Genomic DNA, 18,544 nt, shown 5'->3' with positions numbered 1-18,544 from the left:
TGCACAGGGCTGAGTATAGTGTTGCACAGAGCTTTGATGGTATTTTGTTAGGCTTTCTGTTTCCAACTTGATTGATTCCTGTGTGCGTAAGCAGTGGGAAGACAGACACACCTCAAGCATTTTGAGAGTTTAGTAAAGTAAATTCTTGGCTTTTTTTTTTTTTTTTTTTTTTAGCATTAGGAGTATCTGAATGTGGGTGTTGGGAGCTTTTCATGATTTCTTTACTCCTCTGCAGTTTTCGTGTCAGTACATTTTGGTCAGTTTGGTCAGCTCAGAGAACTTCCTGTCAGCACGGGAAAAAAAGGTAGAAAACTTTTCTCAAAAAACAAAACAAACAAACAAACAAGAACATTAAAATACCATCTTGGGATGGTGCCTCCATCAAGTCGTGAAGTGTCCAAGGGGCTCAGTTGAATTCTCTTCCCCTATACGTCCAAGGTTTTCACAGCCTCCACTGTATTAGAAATATTGCTGAAGGTGGGAGGGGAGAACTGTCCATTCTAGCACTTTGACTGAAGAGCCTCCAAAGAGTTTTCAGAGGATGACAGCTAATAAGCCAAACTTTGAACCTAAATGCAGACATTTACCACACAGCTCCTGCTGAGAACAGACAGTGGAATTTGGCATTGCTGCCTTGGGCTCTCCAGGATTTCAGCAGATGTAGTGCATTGATTTAATATTTAAAAGGGAACCCTGCTGTGGCTTCCACAGCTTGTTTCATCGCTTTAGAAATCAGGCAGTAACATTCAAACAATACAAGCAATTTTGTGTTATAAACAACATCCAATGTTTAGGGAATTGAGATTAAAATAAAAAGTCTTCAAGACTTCTGGCATTCCCCTGTCCTCCATCTGGAGATCATTTTCTTTTTCCAGACTCTTCCCATTTTTGTCTATTTCTGAATTTTCTGCATTTTTCTTGTATCTTTAAAATATCTACAATTAGCACTTTTTAACTGTGGATTTACCTTGATGGAGCTGGTGTTGTTTGCCTCAAATGATTCAGAGCTAAGAAAAAGGCTAACTTCACATATGTGACAGTACAGTGTTTGTGCATTGAGCATTCTACAATGCTCACTACATTGTACAATACTCATATTCACTAAGACACAGAGCCCAGAAGAAGATCATTTCTGTGTTAACATCCATGCTTTAGTTTATACATTCCTGGGACCTGATGCTGATACTAGACATTCTCAGTTTGCATGTGGTAAGGGTCATCAAGCTTCTGAAAGCACTTCCAGAAACATAAAAGTGAAAAAAAAAATAATTTGCTAAATCTTTTACCAGTTTCTTTCAGAAGGAATTTGCAGGAAAAAAAAAAAAAAAGGAAGATGGACCACCTTCTGTGTTGAGCATGACTGAATTACGAGGTTTTTAGCTTAGAAAAAGACAACAGAGTGGGAACAAGATATAAAAGCATAGAAGTCATATATGGAGTAAAGAATGTGACTCAGAAAGCATTCTCTATTTCTCATAGTTCAAGAAATAGGTAGCAAATATGCAAGAAAAGATACTTCTTCATACACAGTGAAGTTACACTGCTGGCTTAATTGCCATAGGGTGTTGATGCCAAAAGTTTACCTGGACTCAGACTAGTTCCTTTTATGGAAGTAAGCTCCATTAAAAGCTGTTATGCACAAATGTTACTATCTCTGGTTCAGGAAATTATTTGCCTGTGTATCTCTGCAAGCTTTGTCAGAGAAAAAGTGCTATATACTTTTCCCATTCTCTTACTCTTCCATCTGCCATTCACCACTGGTGAGACAGGATACTGGGCTGTACACTGCTGCGAAGTCCAGCAATTCTTGTGTTCCTAGTCCGAAACTTCATTTCCTCCAACTCAGCTTTTTTTGTTTCCTACAATTTTATCTCTCTTCAGTTTTTCCATCTTTGAAGGTGTGTTTTTTGCCATCTCTACTCTCTCTGCTATTTTCTGTCTTTTTTTCAGTTTTCTTTAGAGATCAACTTGTTTGTACTCCAGTAGATCTTACACCTTGAAGCCTAGGAAGACCTAGAAAAGAGTTGAGCAGTTTGACACGCATCTACATTTTCTGGAGTTACTAGTGATTTGGGAGTCTAAAAATGACGTACCTCAAAGAGCATTGCTGGGGTATTTACTCTCTGAAAAAGTAGGACTGTGGAAGGAGACTCAGTCTGATTGTCAAAGAATTGGAATATGTGAGAATTTGGTTGCTGTTGCTGTTTTATTTGTTCACATGCTTGTTAATTCTTAGGCCTGTAGTGGAGGGGTGATTGTTGGGGTTTAACCTGGCAGGCAGCTAAGCACCACAGAGGCGTTCATTCCCTCTCTTTGCCTCCTGGTGGGAAGGGGGAGACAATCAGAAACAAAAGGTAGAACTCAAGGGTTGAGATAAAGACAGTTTAATTGGACCGAAAAGAAGAGAAACTAATAATAATTATGATGAAAGAACATAAAAAACAAGTGATGCACAATGCAATTGCCCACCACCCACTGACTGATGCCCAGCCAGTCCCTGAGCAGCATCGTCCTCTCCCCCCAGCCAACCCCCCCTCCCCACAGTTTACCATTCAGCACAGTGCCATATGGTTTGGGACATCCCTCTGGCCAGCTGGGGTCAGCTGTCCTGGCTCTGTCCCCTCCTGGCTCCTTGTGCACCCCCAGCCTTCTCGTGGGCAGGGCAGTACCAGAAGCTGAAATGGTCTTGGCTCTGTGCAAGCTCTGCTCTGCAGCAGCTGAAACACCGGTGCATTATCAGCGTTATTCTCATCCTGAATCCAAAACACAGCACCATCGCAGCTGCTAGGAAGAAAATTAACTCTATCCCAGCCAAAACCAGGACAATGATTTTTAAAATGTGAGGCGTTGTGACTGCAATATTGGGCACAGTGGGGGTCATGAAAAATGCCAGATGGAACAAAATTATTCTGATTTTTGATCCACAAAGAGCCTAACTGTCAGTCATGCTGAGCATCCAGCAGCTCCCATTGAAATCCGTGGCCCCAGGCCAATCCTGCTTGAACTGCTTAGTTTAGTTCATTGGATTGACATTACTGCTAAAACTGCCTCGCACCACAGATGAGCTTTAAGAAGATAGAAAGAGATGATAGCATCAGTAAAACAAGGAGATGCAAAGAAGCCCTGGGGAAAGACAAGAGACTGATGCCCTACTGTTCCTTCCTTTTTCGTTTAAAGCTCTTTTACATTTTTCATTCTAGTGCTGAATCTCTTTCATGTTTATCATTGCTCTACTGTCACCTCTATTTTGATTTAGTAGGACCTGGCAGGAAACATAAATGATTCGGAAATATAAATTTGTGTCCCAGGTAGTAGTCTGAACTCCTACTTGCTGAAGTCTGTGGCTGTTTTGTAGAATATTCTTACGTCACATTATGAGGGGAAAATCCTTGTAATCGTGCTTGGTGATTATACACTGGAAGGCATGGCTACAGGCAGCTGAGCACTTCCTGAAAACAAATATAGGATTCACTCATGAAGGTTATTCAAAAGGTTGTTTAGTCTTCTGTTTTGCTTCAGGGGATTTTTCAGCCAGCAGTTCAGTTTTATTCTGGAGCACATCAAAGCTCCAGATCAAAACACACCTGAAGTTGAAATAGCAAACTTCAGACCCAAATGTAAGTTTATTTGGATGCTTCTACCCATGTCTGATTTAGCTCACTCTTGAAAACAGTTAAGCTGTGATACAGAGCCAAAGTGCAAACCTTATAGTTTTATCTGAATCTATCTCAGTATTAAAATAGCAAAATAATTACTGATGTGTTTAGGTAAAGAAAGCATTCGTACTCTTTTGAAGGTGTATACTGCTCTGTCTGCATGAAGATAAATGTTTTGCAGGACAGAAAGATCCTTTCAAAAGGTTCATGAGAAATACAGGATGCATAAACTTCGAAGAATGAGACTGGGACTGTAAAGAGGAAGGAAACAAGGATGATAAAAAGGGACCTGAGAACATTGGTCACTGCTTCTTCTGAATGTAATTTTTCTTCTATTTCATGGATACTCTCCAACATATTGAATGTTTCAGCTTCCTCTTTAACAGAAATGTAATCATACACTCACCTGCAAACAGGGAGGGCCATAAGCCCATGATACTTTTTTAGCGCATCATGAACAGAATGCTTTCTTTGAAAACTGATCTTTTAGCATAAACTGGTTTAAATTCTGCCATTTGCATGATAAGACCCTTAGCTGAGATCAATACCTTAATTCCATGAAAATCCCACAAAAGCATCAAAGTGGTGGGTTACTTTTTCATAGTATTAGGTTGTGCCTTTCCATATTTACATTGCATACAAACATGCTGTTGAAGCTTTTGGCTATACCTTTCAGTCTGGACCATAGTGCATGTAGGTTTATGACATATTAGTCTCCTGTTTTGTGTTGTGTAGAATGATGATTGCTGGGATAAAATCAAAATAGTAGCAGAAGGGAAGCTGGAAGGGAGTGCTAGGAGCATTGCAGGTATTTTCCCATATGCAGTTTATCAGTCGATGGGAGAGGCTAAGACTGTTGATAGTGGCGGTGGACAGTTGTTACTGTCAAAGATAGGCAGTGTAGCTGCTTAAACTACCCAGTGTGTCAGCCCCATTTATGCACAGCGTTTGGAGGTCCATGAAGCTTGATGGCTGCTTCGCATGGTATCCACAAATGTCAGTTACACACCTCCTGCCGCACAGCAGAGCGCATGGCAGCACACTCTCTAAGAGTTACAAACACTCCAGTGCATGTTTTCTGTGTGCTAGAGATGAGGCAGTCATGGCAGGAGAAGGCTGGCCACCGAAGCCAGCAGATGGGCTTGTCCTTGGAGCAAATCAAGCAACGAGGCCAGGTGGCTGGGAACCCCCAGCTGGCCACCTGTAGCTAGGGATGGCCAGTCTGAGGGAGCCAAACTTGAAGGTTTATCCCTAAGTTTTTGGAGGCTCATATGCAGTTCTGTGAGAGAGAGAATAAAATAAATAAATAAATAAATGGGGATTAGCATGATAGGCTAGAATTTTGCCAGACTGTACACTTTTCTTTTCAATGTCACATAACATGATGAACAGTTTGTACAGATGGTCAGGCCTCCTTCCAGCTGTCCTTTGAGGGTGGACTACAGGAGAATGGGATATTCTGGCAAGCAGTTGCAAAGTAGAAAGCCTATGTTGGAATCTCCCAAATGTTCATTTGCAGTTTTTAACTGCTAGACTTGGCTAGACTACTTTGAGTTTGCTTGTACCAATTTGCATCTTGGTGGCCAAATTCAGCGTGGACTCTAAGCCAGTGGTTACCCAAGGGAAACTGTTTGCCTTATACTTTTGTCAGCTTTCCTCTGTTTTTGCTGTGCTTGGAAAAGGTATTCTGTGCAAATTATTGTTGCAGTGTTGTTAATGAGCTTTTCCTCCAGTGGGAAGCACTGAAAACGTGTTTTCACCTAGTTTTAATATGTGTGTCTACTGCTGAAATGCATGTTGGAGGAAATCTGCATGAGAGAATGAGGTGTGGCTGCTTAAGCCAAGTTACATTACTGATTACTGGCAGCAGATAGGAGATAACATGAGTTCAGGACTAGTCTTCGTATTTCACCAGTTTGTATCTTGTTTTTCTAAAGCACACAAGCAATTTATGCTACCAGCAAATTGTTGCTTTTGTGAAAGATATGATGTAGCTTTTTCACTATGTGGACTCTGCTTTGACCATTTGGAACAATTACTCTTTTTTTCTTCCTCTTTTTTTTTCTTGACTCTAAGCTAGCTGAAGGTTTCTATATATAATAACTATTCATCCCTCCGGCCTCCAGGAGTGACTGTTAAAATAGCCAGATACAAATCCTGAAGAGAATAAAGAAAGTAGAAAAAAACAAGCTGTCTGTATTGTATTCACATAGTAGCCCTGAACTTTGCAAGCATTGTGAACTCTTCATGCAGTCAAAGAAATGTGCTATATTTTCTTTTAAATGCCATTGGCAATGTAGCTGTACTGGTTGCGTAAACATACCGTATTTTGACCATGGCTCTGTGCTGCTGCTTGCTCTGGCTCTCAGCACTGAGTCTAGAGCGCTGGAGAGGCACTCGCCAACAAGCTGGCTGCTGTCCAGTGGAGAAAGGGGGGTTGCTGGTGCCTGCCTGCATGGGGTTTGTCTCTGCAATTGTGCACCCTAGTCAGTGCTGACACTTCCCCCAGTTTTATGATTCAGCTCAGTGTTTAGTGTTGGCCTAAGAGCCAGACCTGGAGGACTGCATGAGATATAGAGGTCTTATGATTATAAATACTAAAAGGGATGTTTTCCATTCTCTTGAGTACAGCAGATTGGAAACACCAAAAAGTAAAGCAAAATTCCTTGAAATCGTTCTTTTTAAAAATCCTATCATACGATTTTTGGATGCATGGCATAGTTTCTGGCTGGTTGAAGTTGACAATACCACAGTCATCTGTTTTCAGTGCAGCCATGGTAAAGTCAGAGTCTGCCTTGGCAGTGCCTGCCTCTCTGAGCTCCCTCGTGTGCTGATGCAGCGCAGATGTAGCAGCAAAATGTTACTTCGTGGTGCTTTTTGCTTGCTGGCTTGGCAAGTGGCTTGCACTAACCCAATCACATATTGGCGGTGGGTTGTGTTCAATGCAGACAATGCGTCTGGATGTGGTGGCTTTTGGGGAGAAAAGCCCTGGTACAGGGAGATGCCTCCTACCTGTTGACCTGGCTGATGAAGCATGAGCGCACTGCTGGGGAGTTTGTTAGCTCCTTCTTGCAGCACTGTGATTTGTACCGGGTGCCAGGCAGATGGGAATGGAGAAAGGTGGCCAGCGGGTACAGTGTCTTGTGTAATAAAGACAGCGAGCACTCAGAAGCAGGTCTTTGAGCCACCCAGGGCGGGGAGGTAGAGGAGCTACTGATTCACCATCAGATTCACAGTCGTCAGCCCTGAAGGATGCACTGTGATAATCTAATCTGATCTCCTGCGTGGTATAAATTGTGGAATTTCCCTGGCTTCATTCCTGCTCCGTGCTCGCCCTGCCCACCAGCGCGATCCCACCGCAGGTCAAAGGCTTTGAGCTGGCAGCCCCAGCGCAGCGCCGGGCCCCGCCGCCGGCGGACACAAGCCCTCGGACGCGCCGCAGGGGACTCGCCGCGTCGGGAGCGCGCTCCGGGGAGCAGCCCCGAGCCTGGGGCCGCTGGGTGTCGCTGCGGGGCTGCGGAGAGCCGGACTGAGGTGCTCCGCTCCGCTTCTGCCGCCGCTCTGGGGCCCTGCCGGGCAGGTCTCGGCCCGCTGGAGGCAACGGGTGGGAAACGCTGCAGAGAGTTTGCATGGTCCGGGTGTTGGGGCCAGCTTCTGCGCTCGGTTATTCCGGGAAATTCAGAAGTTACCTCCTTGTTTACCACCTTACCAGCTTTTGATGTCACCTTCCTTCCAGAGGCATAATTTTAAATCGGAAAGACGGACTGCTTTTCAGTCTGAATCACTGTGGTCATTTTGTATCATCCCTGTGATACTGGAAAACACGAGACAAGTTAATACGCCACCCTGACGAGAATGGGGAGCACAGGTTTCCCAGACTGACTCCACTCATTCCCAGGTTTATCCAGCTGTGAGTAGCAGTCAAACAAATGTTTGTCTAAAGACTGGGCATGAGGAACAACGGCTTTACCATGAGGGTGGTCAAACACAGGAACAGGCGTCCTAGTGAGTTGGTTGATGCCCCAGGCCTGCTACTGTTTAGGAGGCACTTGGATAATGACCTCATTAATGTGCTTGAACTTATATTTAGCCCTGAGGTGGTCAGGCAGTTGGACTTAGTGATCTTTGAAGGGCCCTTCCAATTGAACTCTTCTATTCTATCCTATTTTATCCTGTCCTATCCTATCCTATTCTAAAAAGATGTACAATGTTCCCATGTTGTGGGTGCTGAAAATCAGGCTGCAGAGGGAGCTAGTCTCAAGGTAAAACTCTTATGCCGTATGCCCTTTTCCAGTCAGTTGATGTGATCTGATCAGGCTCTCAATGCCACAGAGACAGGACTACTGCAAATTCAGTTTTACCAAATGCACCTCGTGTTGTTCCACACTTCTACAATTTTCCAGGACAAATCTGAGGGCTGAAGCTGTGTTTCTAGGATTTCATCACAACAGAGCATGTGAAACAGTGGTTTTGAAGCAGTCAGCCAGAGGTATTGTCTGAGCTCTGTAAATGTGTGCATCAACGCCACAGCACAGGTCCAGAGGGTCTGATGCAGCCTGGACGTATTGGACAGTTGCTGCACAGATGGTTGGTGCTTGCAGAGTAAATATGATGCAGTCAGAACTAATCAGACTTACCACACGTGTTCATATGGAAATACATGGAAATACAGAATGGAAAGCATGGAAATACAGAAACTCAGGGATCTATTGAGGACCACAGTGACAAATTACTTTGAGGATTCTGGAGCCAGCATAATTCAGCCCTCTGGTGATCTCCATGCAGCCTGAATGCAGCAGAGATTTGCAGCTGTAAAGCTAGTTGTACTCAAAGCAGTCTCAGCACTCACAGTTGTCATTTTGCCTCTTGCTCCTGCACAGCTTGTCAGTAGCAACTCATGTTATGCCCCTTAACTTACGCTACAGCTACTCCACAGCCCAGTTTGAAGCAACACATTTCCTTCACTAGCTCTTAAAAAGAAAAGGAGCATAAAGCAAAGAAAACTGCTCTCAGCTGGGCAGCTCTCAAGCTGCTTACCTGTGGGACATGGCAGCAGCTGCGAACTCCATGTCTTAGCCTGGCTCTGCTATCTCACAGTCTGGTCAAGCAGAAATCTAGAGAAGACAGAACGTGTATCAAGTCCCATCCCATTGCAGGAGAGGGCACTTAATTATCATCTGACTTTGATTGCTTGGCCCCCTGTGTGCCTGTAAACAAAGTGCTTTAAATCTATGTAGATTTGGATTCTTCTTCACCATGGAAACAAGTGAGCAGAGATCGATAATGACAGAAGTAGGGAATAAGATTTTGACCCCAGAGTCCTCAGCTTGATGGATGCTGTTACTGGCTCGTGAGTTTTCTGTGGCCCACATGAAACGATCCAGTGTTATAAGGTCAGCTCCTACCCCACCTTCTACTCTGCAGCCAGCAGGCAACCCCAAAGCAGTGCACTGGGATGAGCATCATGGTCTTTATTTCTGTTCCTTGTTGAGCTGAAGTGATTTGTCAGTGGTCAGGCAGGTGGGCAGTGGCAGAGAGGAGAGTATATCTCCCTGTCTTAACCCTGGTCTGGTGCTGCAGACTGCGTGAGACTGTTGTCTCATGGCTCTGTGCAGGTGAACGTAGCTACAACACATACCAGGATCTCAGAATCTTCCTTCGTGTTTTTCCTGCATGAGCAAGCTGATAGAACCCCTTTCCATTTGTTTCTGTCCCATTGCCAGGAAGCCATCGTTTTGCATTGCCAATTTTCACTTCCATTTAAATATTTGCTTAATGGAGTTGAAGAAATAATCTATTGGTCACTATAATAATCCAGTTACCTATTTGTATTGTTAATAGAGAGAAACTATTTACAACAAAGGTTCTAATGAAAAATTAAACATTTTTAGAAGTAGTTTGTTTCAGGCCGTGGTACTATAAAATTGTATAGAAACCCAAACGAAAAGGGGCAAAGGAGCTGAAAAGGGAGTTCATCTCAGCCATGTGTTTAAACTAGCTGTATTTCTCAGCGTGCCCAGGCTTCGGCTGGTGGATAGGGTTTTGGAAACAGAAAGCCCACACAGCGCAGTGAGAAGCACTCGCAGCACTGGGAATCTGCGGTGCCTGAAGGTGGGGGCGAGTGCTGCTGGCACTCACGCTGCCCCTCACTGAAGGGGGAAACGATGTGCTGGATCTGCACCACACACTGGAGTGAAACAAAGCCTTTCAGCATCTGTGGCAGGAAAGTCACCAATTGCCATATGTCACTCTGCTGTGCATATGTTAAATGGGCCCAACCAATTGCATTTGCACATTCTCTGTGTGACTTGTTGTCCCACACAATGAGTGCCCTGTTGTCACCAGTGCTAATGCTATGCAATCTGCTTTGCCATAGTGCAGCAGGCAGCTCGCCTCCTCACATTGCAGCATATTTTGCCACATACACATGGCCCTGGTATCGCCGGATGCTTTGCAATCTGTTGCTCTGCCAAGTGCAAGCCCTGCTGTCATGGCTGCTGCATCCTGTTGGGCCACAAAGGAGCAGGCGGGCTGCGGGCAGGGACGCGCTGTCTCAGCTGCTGTCTTGGAGCATGCGGCCCATGTCCTGTGGCCTGGGCTGCTCAGCTGGAAGCAATAGCAGGACTGACTGGTGGTGGTAACAAGCTTCACAGCTCTATTGTGTATAATTAACCATTCCCATTCCTGAGTGATTTTTACTTGTATTTGTTTCATGAATAACAACTGTGAGTCAGGCTGACTTGCACAAATGGGAGAAACTGGATTCTTTTTTACATTACGTGAAGAACTTCTCACACAAAAAGCTGCTATAAGCAAGGCAGCGTAGTGGCCCAGTACTTTGCTAAGAAACCAAGCTCACTGCAAGAGTTTCTTCAGAAACTTTTCATATACCACCTTTTCATTCAAGTCTAGGGGACACGTAAGGCTTGAGCGCTTTCAACCTTACTGAAGCAAACCTTTAGTGGCGCAGCCTTGCTGAGGACTGCAGGCCAAGCTTCTGCTCAGAGGAGCCCCAGGAAAATAAATACATGCTTCTGAAGTATTGCAATACCATAAAGGTCACCTCTGGGATACATTTAATGGTGCTAGAAAACATGTGTTGACGAGTGAAGATGTGACAAAGTATTGAAAAGCTTGTGTGTGCAATGCCTGCTGAGTCAGATGTCCCACCAAACCCACTAACATCAATTTGGATATTGTACACTACAGAATAAGGTGCATATATGAAGAAACTAAATTAGGGCTGGGAGGGCAGTTTTAGTTCAGGCATGCCCTAACAGTAGGTGCTCGATTCTTAGCCTGCAATTTCTTATTGAAGCTTTTCTCAATGCAGAACAGTTGGCCCTCCTGCTTGTAGTGTCTTTTGACATACAACTTGTATAAAGTTGGAAAACAGCCCTGATTTAGCAATATAATTTTATAACACTCACACATCTGTTTCTACTGAGGGCTTTGAAGCCCAGTAAAAATGGATAAGATAGAAAAGAAAAAATAGACAGAGAAAAAGAAAAGAACTGCCTCTAGAAATATGACTAATGCCCAGACCTGTCTGTACTTGTTAAAATGTGCTAGAATGACAATGTTAACAGCTTGGCCAAACATCAGAAAATCACTACTTCATCTGTTGCCATTAGCTGAGTTATTCAGTAAAGGCAGAGCTGGAGAAATAGTGATGCCTCCCTGGGCCTCAGGGTGGAGCGGCAGCGATCTCGCAGCCCTGACTAAGAGACGCTAATGAGAGTCTGGCCCCTTATGCAAGCTGCTCCATGCTGCTGCCATGCTGACCCCGGTGGCGCTACCACTGGACCCAGAAAGCTTTCTGTATCTAAGCAAGCATTCCTTGGGAAGATGTGTAGCCTGAGGGGCTCTTCCTGGATGACACTTCAGAGAGACAAAAATGCCATTTTATGTTTTGATTGTAAGACTGTGTTCAGGCACACATGAAACAGCCAGAGTGAGCTTCCAGCCACTCATGAATGAGCAGTATGCCTGGTCATCTCCTTTAAAGGTCCCACTTTGCCCAGGATGGGATTTTTGAACAGAGAGAAGGACAAATCCTGCTGTCAGCTACTGCAGTATAACTTGGACAGTTATACTTCTACAGCGTTGACACCAACAGCAGGATCTGTCTCTTTGGTGTTGATCGTTGCCTGTTTAAAGACACACCTTTGGCAGGTGAAGGAATTGGCCTTTGGATTTGTGCCTTGCACTCTTCCTGAAATGCTGTGCACTGCCTTCAGGTTACAGGCCCAGTCATGTCTGCCTTCCAGTGAGGCACAACTCTCTCCTGCATGGCTCAGAGATGGGCAGACTCTGCGCTGTGTTTGCGCTAAATACTGTTTATTCAAGTGTCATACCCTGAGCAAAAAGTGATGCAGAAGAGGGAGTCTGTGATAAAGCCAGGAGGATGAACAAGTATTTATTTGTAGTAGTTGTTCAGGTGGATCAAATCTTTCCAACTTTGGTGTCTAATTTATGTTGATGGATAAATTTCTACATTATCTATTCAGACTGTGTGCTAGAGAAGACTGTGATAAAAGATAAAACCAAATATCTCACCAAACCAGCTCACCCTGTGCTGAGGGTCCCACTCGATCTTGCGTTAATTAGGCATGAAGGGTTCAGCCCATCTCCATAGGAGTTTCAGAAGCAGTTGCTGTTCATAGTTATTCACAAAGAATACTGTAGCTGTTCTTTCTGAACACAGGTCCAGAAAATAGAAGGGAGACAGCATTCAAAATCTATAGCAGATCAAAGGAAGGTCAGTGGCTGGCAGGAATATGGGAGAAGATAGGTGAGAAGTTAGCATTAAAAAACAAGTGACCCATTCTGCCTGCAAGTCACCAACATCTTTAAATTGGTAGTTATTTTCTCTAGTGCTAATTAGTAGGGGCTACAGTGGAAGTGCATATTCTGTCAACTTAGATTCAGTAAGTCAAGGAGGTAGACTGCCTTTTAGGTATTCTTTTAGGATAAACTCTTCCTAATAGGCACAATGTATTATCTAGCAACCCATCCTTCACTTGAGATGGTGGAAAATTTCCTGTGTCCCAGCTGGGATCACAAGTGCATCCAGAAAGATGAAGAATGGAGGCCTATTGCTTTCGAGAATATCCTAGCACTGAGTGCTCATATAAACAGAGCACACTGGACAGATGCGTCATGATTTGTTTGTATTACCTATATGTCCTATATATCTTTATGTTTCTTATTTATCTTTATATATACTTATTAATTCAAAGACCATTTAAAATGATTCCCTTTATTTAAACATCCTCTAGATTCTATCTGCTTGTTTATGCCTCCAGGAAAAGCAATCTGTGTAGGATACTGAGCACAACTATAATAAGGGAGAAAGAAATAAAATAGACAGTGAAATATGATGTGCTCTCTCCAGAAGGGAAAGTAGAAGCCTTAAGCCAAAGTCCAAAGGTCACGTACCATGGTAATGGGCTTATCTAAACGGATTATACCTAGTACTTGCAGGTAAATAGATTGGGACGTGCTGCAGTCGTTTCATGACTGCAGGAAAGCCTGGTGAGACTCATGGTCACCCCACGCTCTGCATTAGGCTGCAGCAACAGACACCAGAACCTGGATCTACCTATTGTCTTAGGGCTGTATTTTTCTTTTGTGCATCTCCAAAGATTTGATCTGCTTTAGTGGAGGGTCTGAGCTGCAAATTTGGAACATGTGTGAGCCTCCTCGGCTCCTGGTTGAGGGACTTTGTCAGATGTTCAGATCACAATGTGATCCTTCATATAAGCACAAAGGCCAACTTCTTTATCACATGGAGGTTTAAATCCAGTTATTTCAGGGATTGATACTCTTGAAATAAAATGGAGTAAGAATGTGTTTCTTCTGGAAACATTTTGGGTTGTATTTTGGTCAGAATTTCAATTTGTTGTTGTTGTTCATTTGCTGGCAAAGAAGTTTCTGCTGTTTTTCCTCCTACCGTGGCCTCTCTTTATGTCTGTAGGCATTTCCTATACAATGTGGGACTGAACTGTGGGGCTGTGCACACTCAGCACTGAGGCTATTTCTTAGTGTTCAGTAGAGCTGAGCAGCCCAGAGTCCCAGCTTCTCTTCAGCTGATTTGCTAACAGCTGAACAGAATCTTTTTGTTTAACCTTTCAACAGGAAGCTTAAATATACAGATTTTCCCTTGTTCTGGTTGTTAGAGAAACTGACACTCCCCTCTTCCCTCCTCTCAGCCCCATTACAAGGGGTAATTATGTGCTTGTCATTTGGGGACCACGAGGGTAACAATCCATCCACACCATGCAAATTTCTAAATTATGTTGTACAGGTATCAATGTCCATAGATCTCCTTTGTAATCATGACCACCTCTTATGCATCACCACTTGTCTGTCCTGTCAACAGGTGGCCAAAAACAAGCATCAGAGGACATGTTGTTTCTCAAGCCATGAGCGTATGTTTGTAGGGCTGAGTCTCCCCACTTCCCAGGTCCCACACCCACTACCCGCACCACACTGCCTGCTATCACCACATGCTCTTCTGGTAAGGAAGAGCTGGTTGCTCGAGCTGACAGACGGCTTCACAGGTCCGTATTGTGTAGCTCTATCTCCACAGCTTTTATCTCCTTGCTCTCCTGACCTCCCATCTACCTCCCTCACAGTGAAGCTGTGGGCAGCCCTGATCTTGAACTCTCCACTCCTTCCCATATCTGTCTTGTCTGTAAATCCATCTACTGCTGCATCCACGGCTTTCCCATGTGTTTCACAGGCACACCTGAGAAAGCAGTAACTTCTGATGTTGGCATTGGTCACTCTCAGCTTTCTAGCCACCTCTGCACCTATTTTTTTTCAATATTTCAGGGATTGTCTGATGGTTCTGTCCCCTTACACCCTTCAGTAGCTCCCTACCAGTTTATTGGCCATGTTAATGAGCGTCGTGTATGCTTTCCTCAGGCTGATTCTCTGGGTTCATTTCTCTTTCTTTGATACTTTTCCAGCTGCTTCCAGTTGAGTGCTGACTTTTGTGTCTCTTTACATGTCTGACCAAAGGTAATGGAAAATTACTCTGCAGTTCTCTGAAACAGCCTTTAACCTATCTCCTGCTTCATTGTCTTCGTCTTCAAATGATGGCTAATCCCCATGCCTTCTTTTCCATTAGTATTCAAGTATCTTCAAACTAACTTTCTCCACTGTGCCTGTACCTATCCCCAGGTGCAGCAGTCTGTAGGCATCAAGAATTCTCTTCCCCCCTTCTCCCAAGCTGAGAAATCAGAGCTTTCCCACCTTTGCCTGCCCTGATTGTCTCCTGTCTGTGGCTCTCAAGTCCTTAGACTTGTTCTCTTGGAGTGCCCATTACCTTTAAACCACTTCCAGCACTGATATTCTTAATGGGAAGACATTTGTTTTGCATGGAAAAAATGATAAGCCAATACCATAGTTGTGTATGTGTGCTCTGCATGTCCTGCTTCACCCAGCATGAAGAGGAATTGGTGATCCTGTTCTCATGATCTCTTGTGGCCTTTCAGAGAATGGGGCAGTTGGGAGAAAAATTATGTAAAAATGAAGTCTCTTGGATCTCAAGCCCCTCCCTTCACACATTTGTTTGCTGAGCATGTCATCCTGTCCTTTGGCCGACCGGGAGACAGGGGTGACAGTAGGCAGGGAAGCTGACCTGTCGTCCTGTGCTGCAACAGGCAGCTCCCCTCCCAAAGGCTGGGAGCGTGCTTGTCACTGTGTGCTGGCTACCTGCCCCCCTGCACTTACCCAGAGCCTGTTGCTGGAGAGTCTCGGGGCAGCTCCTAGACGTTGCTCACCACCACCTCCCGAAAAGCAGGAGATTGTTGTCAGAGATAGGGGAACAGCAGCTCTGCTGCCACTAGTGTTGTGGCTGCCGCCTCATTGCTGGAAACGGGGGGGGGGTGTGAACGGCACCGCAGAGTTTCCACCCATCATGGTGTTCTGACAATAACGCTTAGATTAAAACCTGTTAGAAATATCATATAGTGATAGTAAAACTAATATAGACATTTGACAATTAAGTCATCAAATTCTCTGTGCTGTGGAATAGTGTGCAACATGTTGATTCTTGTATGTCATTGCCTGAATTTGCCATATGTGAGTTCAATTTAAAAGTAATGGAAAGGCCAAACAAGATGGAGGCACAAGTATCCCCATCCCCCAGTTGATGTAGAGCTGCATCAGAAAAGAAGTGTTCTCATAGTGTACTGAAAGGAACGGCTACAAGTCTGAATACTGTTCTTACACATTTTGTGAAGTGTAATGTTCGCTCTGAAGTTCAACATCACAGGTGAGACAATAAGAAAAGACAAGTACCTTAGAAAAAAAATCTCTTATAATGTGATCTTAGCAGAAAGAAATTTTTAAAAGTCTGGAAAAATTATTCTTTAGCCTCTGCCAATAAAAAAAAATAAAATGAGAAGGATCTTTAAATATGCCTAATAAACTTAGACTTGGGGCAGGAAAAAAAATCAATTTGTAGTTTGTCAACGTACTGGCAAAGTCAGCTGCTCATACAGCTCAGCACTCCATTCAAACAGCAAGTCTCTGAAATCCACTGCCATAGTCTGCCTTTGCTGGAGGTCCAGAAAGCAAAGCGTTAAGGTACATGGCAAGGTACGCACGAGTAGTGGACTAATCTTCTCTTTGAACTGTGAGAGGAATGACAAGGGACATTTATCATGGCTCCTGCACCATTTGCTCTGATGGTCCCAGCCACTATCTTTACTTGCACATTGACTTTACCAGAGGTAGAGAAGGGGAAAAGCTGTAATGCCTAAGGCTCCCAAACTGTTACCTGTGTGTGGGTATCTGTAATAGTTGACAAAGACGTTTGGAAGCAGACCTCTGAAAACTCTTTTTGTTTGACTTTCTGCTCCAATTTAACAACATCAAGGTTGCTTTTTTATGCTCTTACCTCTAGGACAGGGTGAGGGGCACAGAAAGCAACATTTTCTTAAATTCATCAACCTAACAAATAATGTTCTCTGTGCATCGGTGTGCATGTGCACATGCATGTGTGCGCATACCTCCCAGCCCACTCCATCTCCTCCCAAGCGTGCATTTGTGGAAGGAAGGTGGTTTGAAAGATAACCACAGCTGGATGAATTGAGATCAGTTACTCGTGCTCAAGTGTCTTTGCTCAGCTGATTGTTTCGGATAATGTTCTGAATATTGCTCTCTCACTGTTTTCCAACTGAAACCAAGCTGACAACTCTTCATCTAGCAGGAAGGCTATATGGTGCTTTGCTGATGAGATTTTTGGGCTGTCTTTCTGTTATGTCCCAGTGAGGCATGCAGAACCTCCAGTATAAAGAGAGGCCTATAACAGCCCTTCCTTTCCCATTAAGCTTAAAGAGAATCCTTGAAGTGTCCCAATTATGTCCCAATAATGGGAAGTACAAATAAGAAGCAATATAGGAGCAAAAAAATCAATTCTATTCACTGACCTAGAAAGTGAGTGTTTGTTTTGTTGTAGCCTTTTTCTTAGTTTTAGATCTCCCCCTTTCTTCTGATGGAACTCTTATTGTTGTTGGTCTTGAAACTATCCTTTTCAGCCTTTCTTACTATTTTCTCCCTTGTCTCCTTTGCTCAGATTTTCATTTTCTTTGGAAATTAATATTCTGTTCATTTTTTTCACTTGCACTCTAGGTTTCTAGTTTTCCTTTTCAATCTTCTCGTAGCACATTCTCTACCTGCTCCCTCCTGCCCTTCCCACCTTCACCAAGTCTTGAGTGTCTCCAGCACAGCTCTAGCTCTCACCAAACAACAGCAATCATATAACAGCTTACAACCATTAACCAACTGTCACACCTCTCTACAAGGTAGGTAATAATTTACGAACACTGCTAAGCTGCTACTGTTTGGAGTGACAGATTGTTCAGCTGTTTCTGCTCAAAGGATCCCAGACAACAATATGAAGGCTGTGAAAGCTCAGGGTTGGGATAAATAGCTAGAGCAGCGTGTGGGATCTATAGACATCTGCTAACACACTGCTGAGCTCTGAACTGTCCTCTTACTCCTGCTTTTATGAGCATTAAATGCATTCCATATTTGTATTGCCAAATAGGCTGCATCTTAAAAAAAAAATCCACAGAAGAAAAGTCTGTAGACCACCTATAGCTCTTCATGCAACACTTCGTAAAACAGCATGGAGTAATTGGTCTGTCTTCTTCATCCTGTGACTGTGATGCTGTAATCATGTAAACCAGACTGTGCTTAGGTATGCAGAGGCTGTTGTGTCTGCTTAAGACAGCTGGTTAATACACGTATGGTGCGATGTTACACTGGGACTGCCAACCTGAAGTGTTGCATGGCATTTTTCCCAAAGGTAGAAGGTTTATGGTTTTTAACCTAAATTAATTAAGATGCAGTACCTTAATTAAGAAACAGGTTGCTTCTGAAACAGCTAACCCACTTCAAAGTGCTGAAGCCATATACTTAATGGGGAACAAAGAGAAAACAGGGCCAAAACAGACCATGTCTGTGTGTTGTTCTCAGCCTATTCATCTCACACATGGGGGGTGCTCTGGTGGCATTTTAAAAATGGTAGTGGAACATCTGCCACCCAAAAGGAGAATTGGGGTGTGTGGGAGGGGGCATGTGGTTTATTCAAAACCCACTGCTCTCCTTTTGAAGCAGAAGATGAGCCAGATGTACGTTTGTTCTTTTTCCTCTGCCAAGTCCTGGTCATGTTCCCATTGACTCCAATTGATGCAGGATATCCCCTTTGCTCTCTTTTTTCCTTTCCTTTTTTTTCCTAGGTGGGTGGTTTCACTTCATAAATGCAGCGGGCAAGTTAAGCCTGTTTAATCCTCTCATCATACCAGGTAACAGCTGCTAGCTGCAGGGGGAAGTGGTTGTAATAAGAAAAACAAGAAATCAGTCTCTTG

At 43.9% G+C, this 18,544-nt stretch overlaps 1 long non-coding RNA gene across 7 annotated transcripts in view; it reads left to right on the top strand.

The window, feature by feature from the left end:
- The window catches only part of LOC121071229, a 151,498-nt gene that overhangs the window by 127,506 nt on the left and 5,448 nt on the right, over positions 1-18,544 (top strand). Inside the window, exon 7 of one of the 7 annotated variants that reach the window (XR_005820448.1) lies at positions 18,416-18,481. The exons of the other annotated variants lie outside the window; for them this stretch is intronic. This is a non-coding gene — a long non-coding RNA (uncharacterized LOC121071229). The remainder of the gene's footprint in view (positions 1-18,415; positions 18,482-18,544) is intronic. 7 annotated transcript variants of the gene reach the window in all.

Source organism: Cygnus olor, chromosome 5, assembly GCF_009769625.2.
Source record: "Cygnus olor isolate bCygOlo1 chromosome 5, bCygOlo1.pri.v2, whole genome shotgun sequence".
In the NCBI taxonomy this organism is placed as follows: Eukaryota; Metazoa; Chordata; class Aves; order Anseriformes; family Anatidae; genus Cygnus; species Cygnus olor.
Note: the sequence above shows the minus strand (reverse complement) of the source record. Positions and strands in the feature narration are given on the sequence as shown.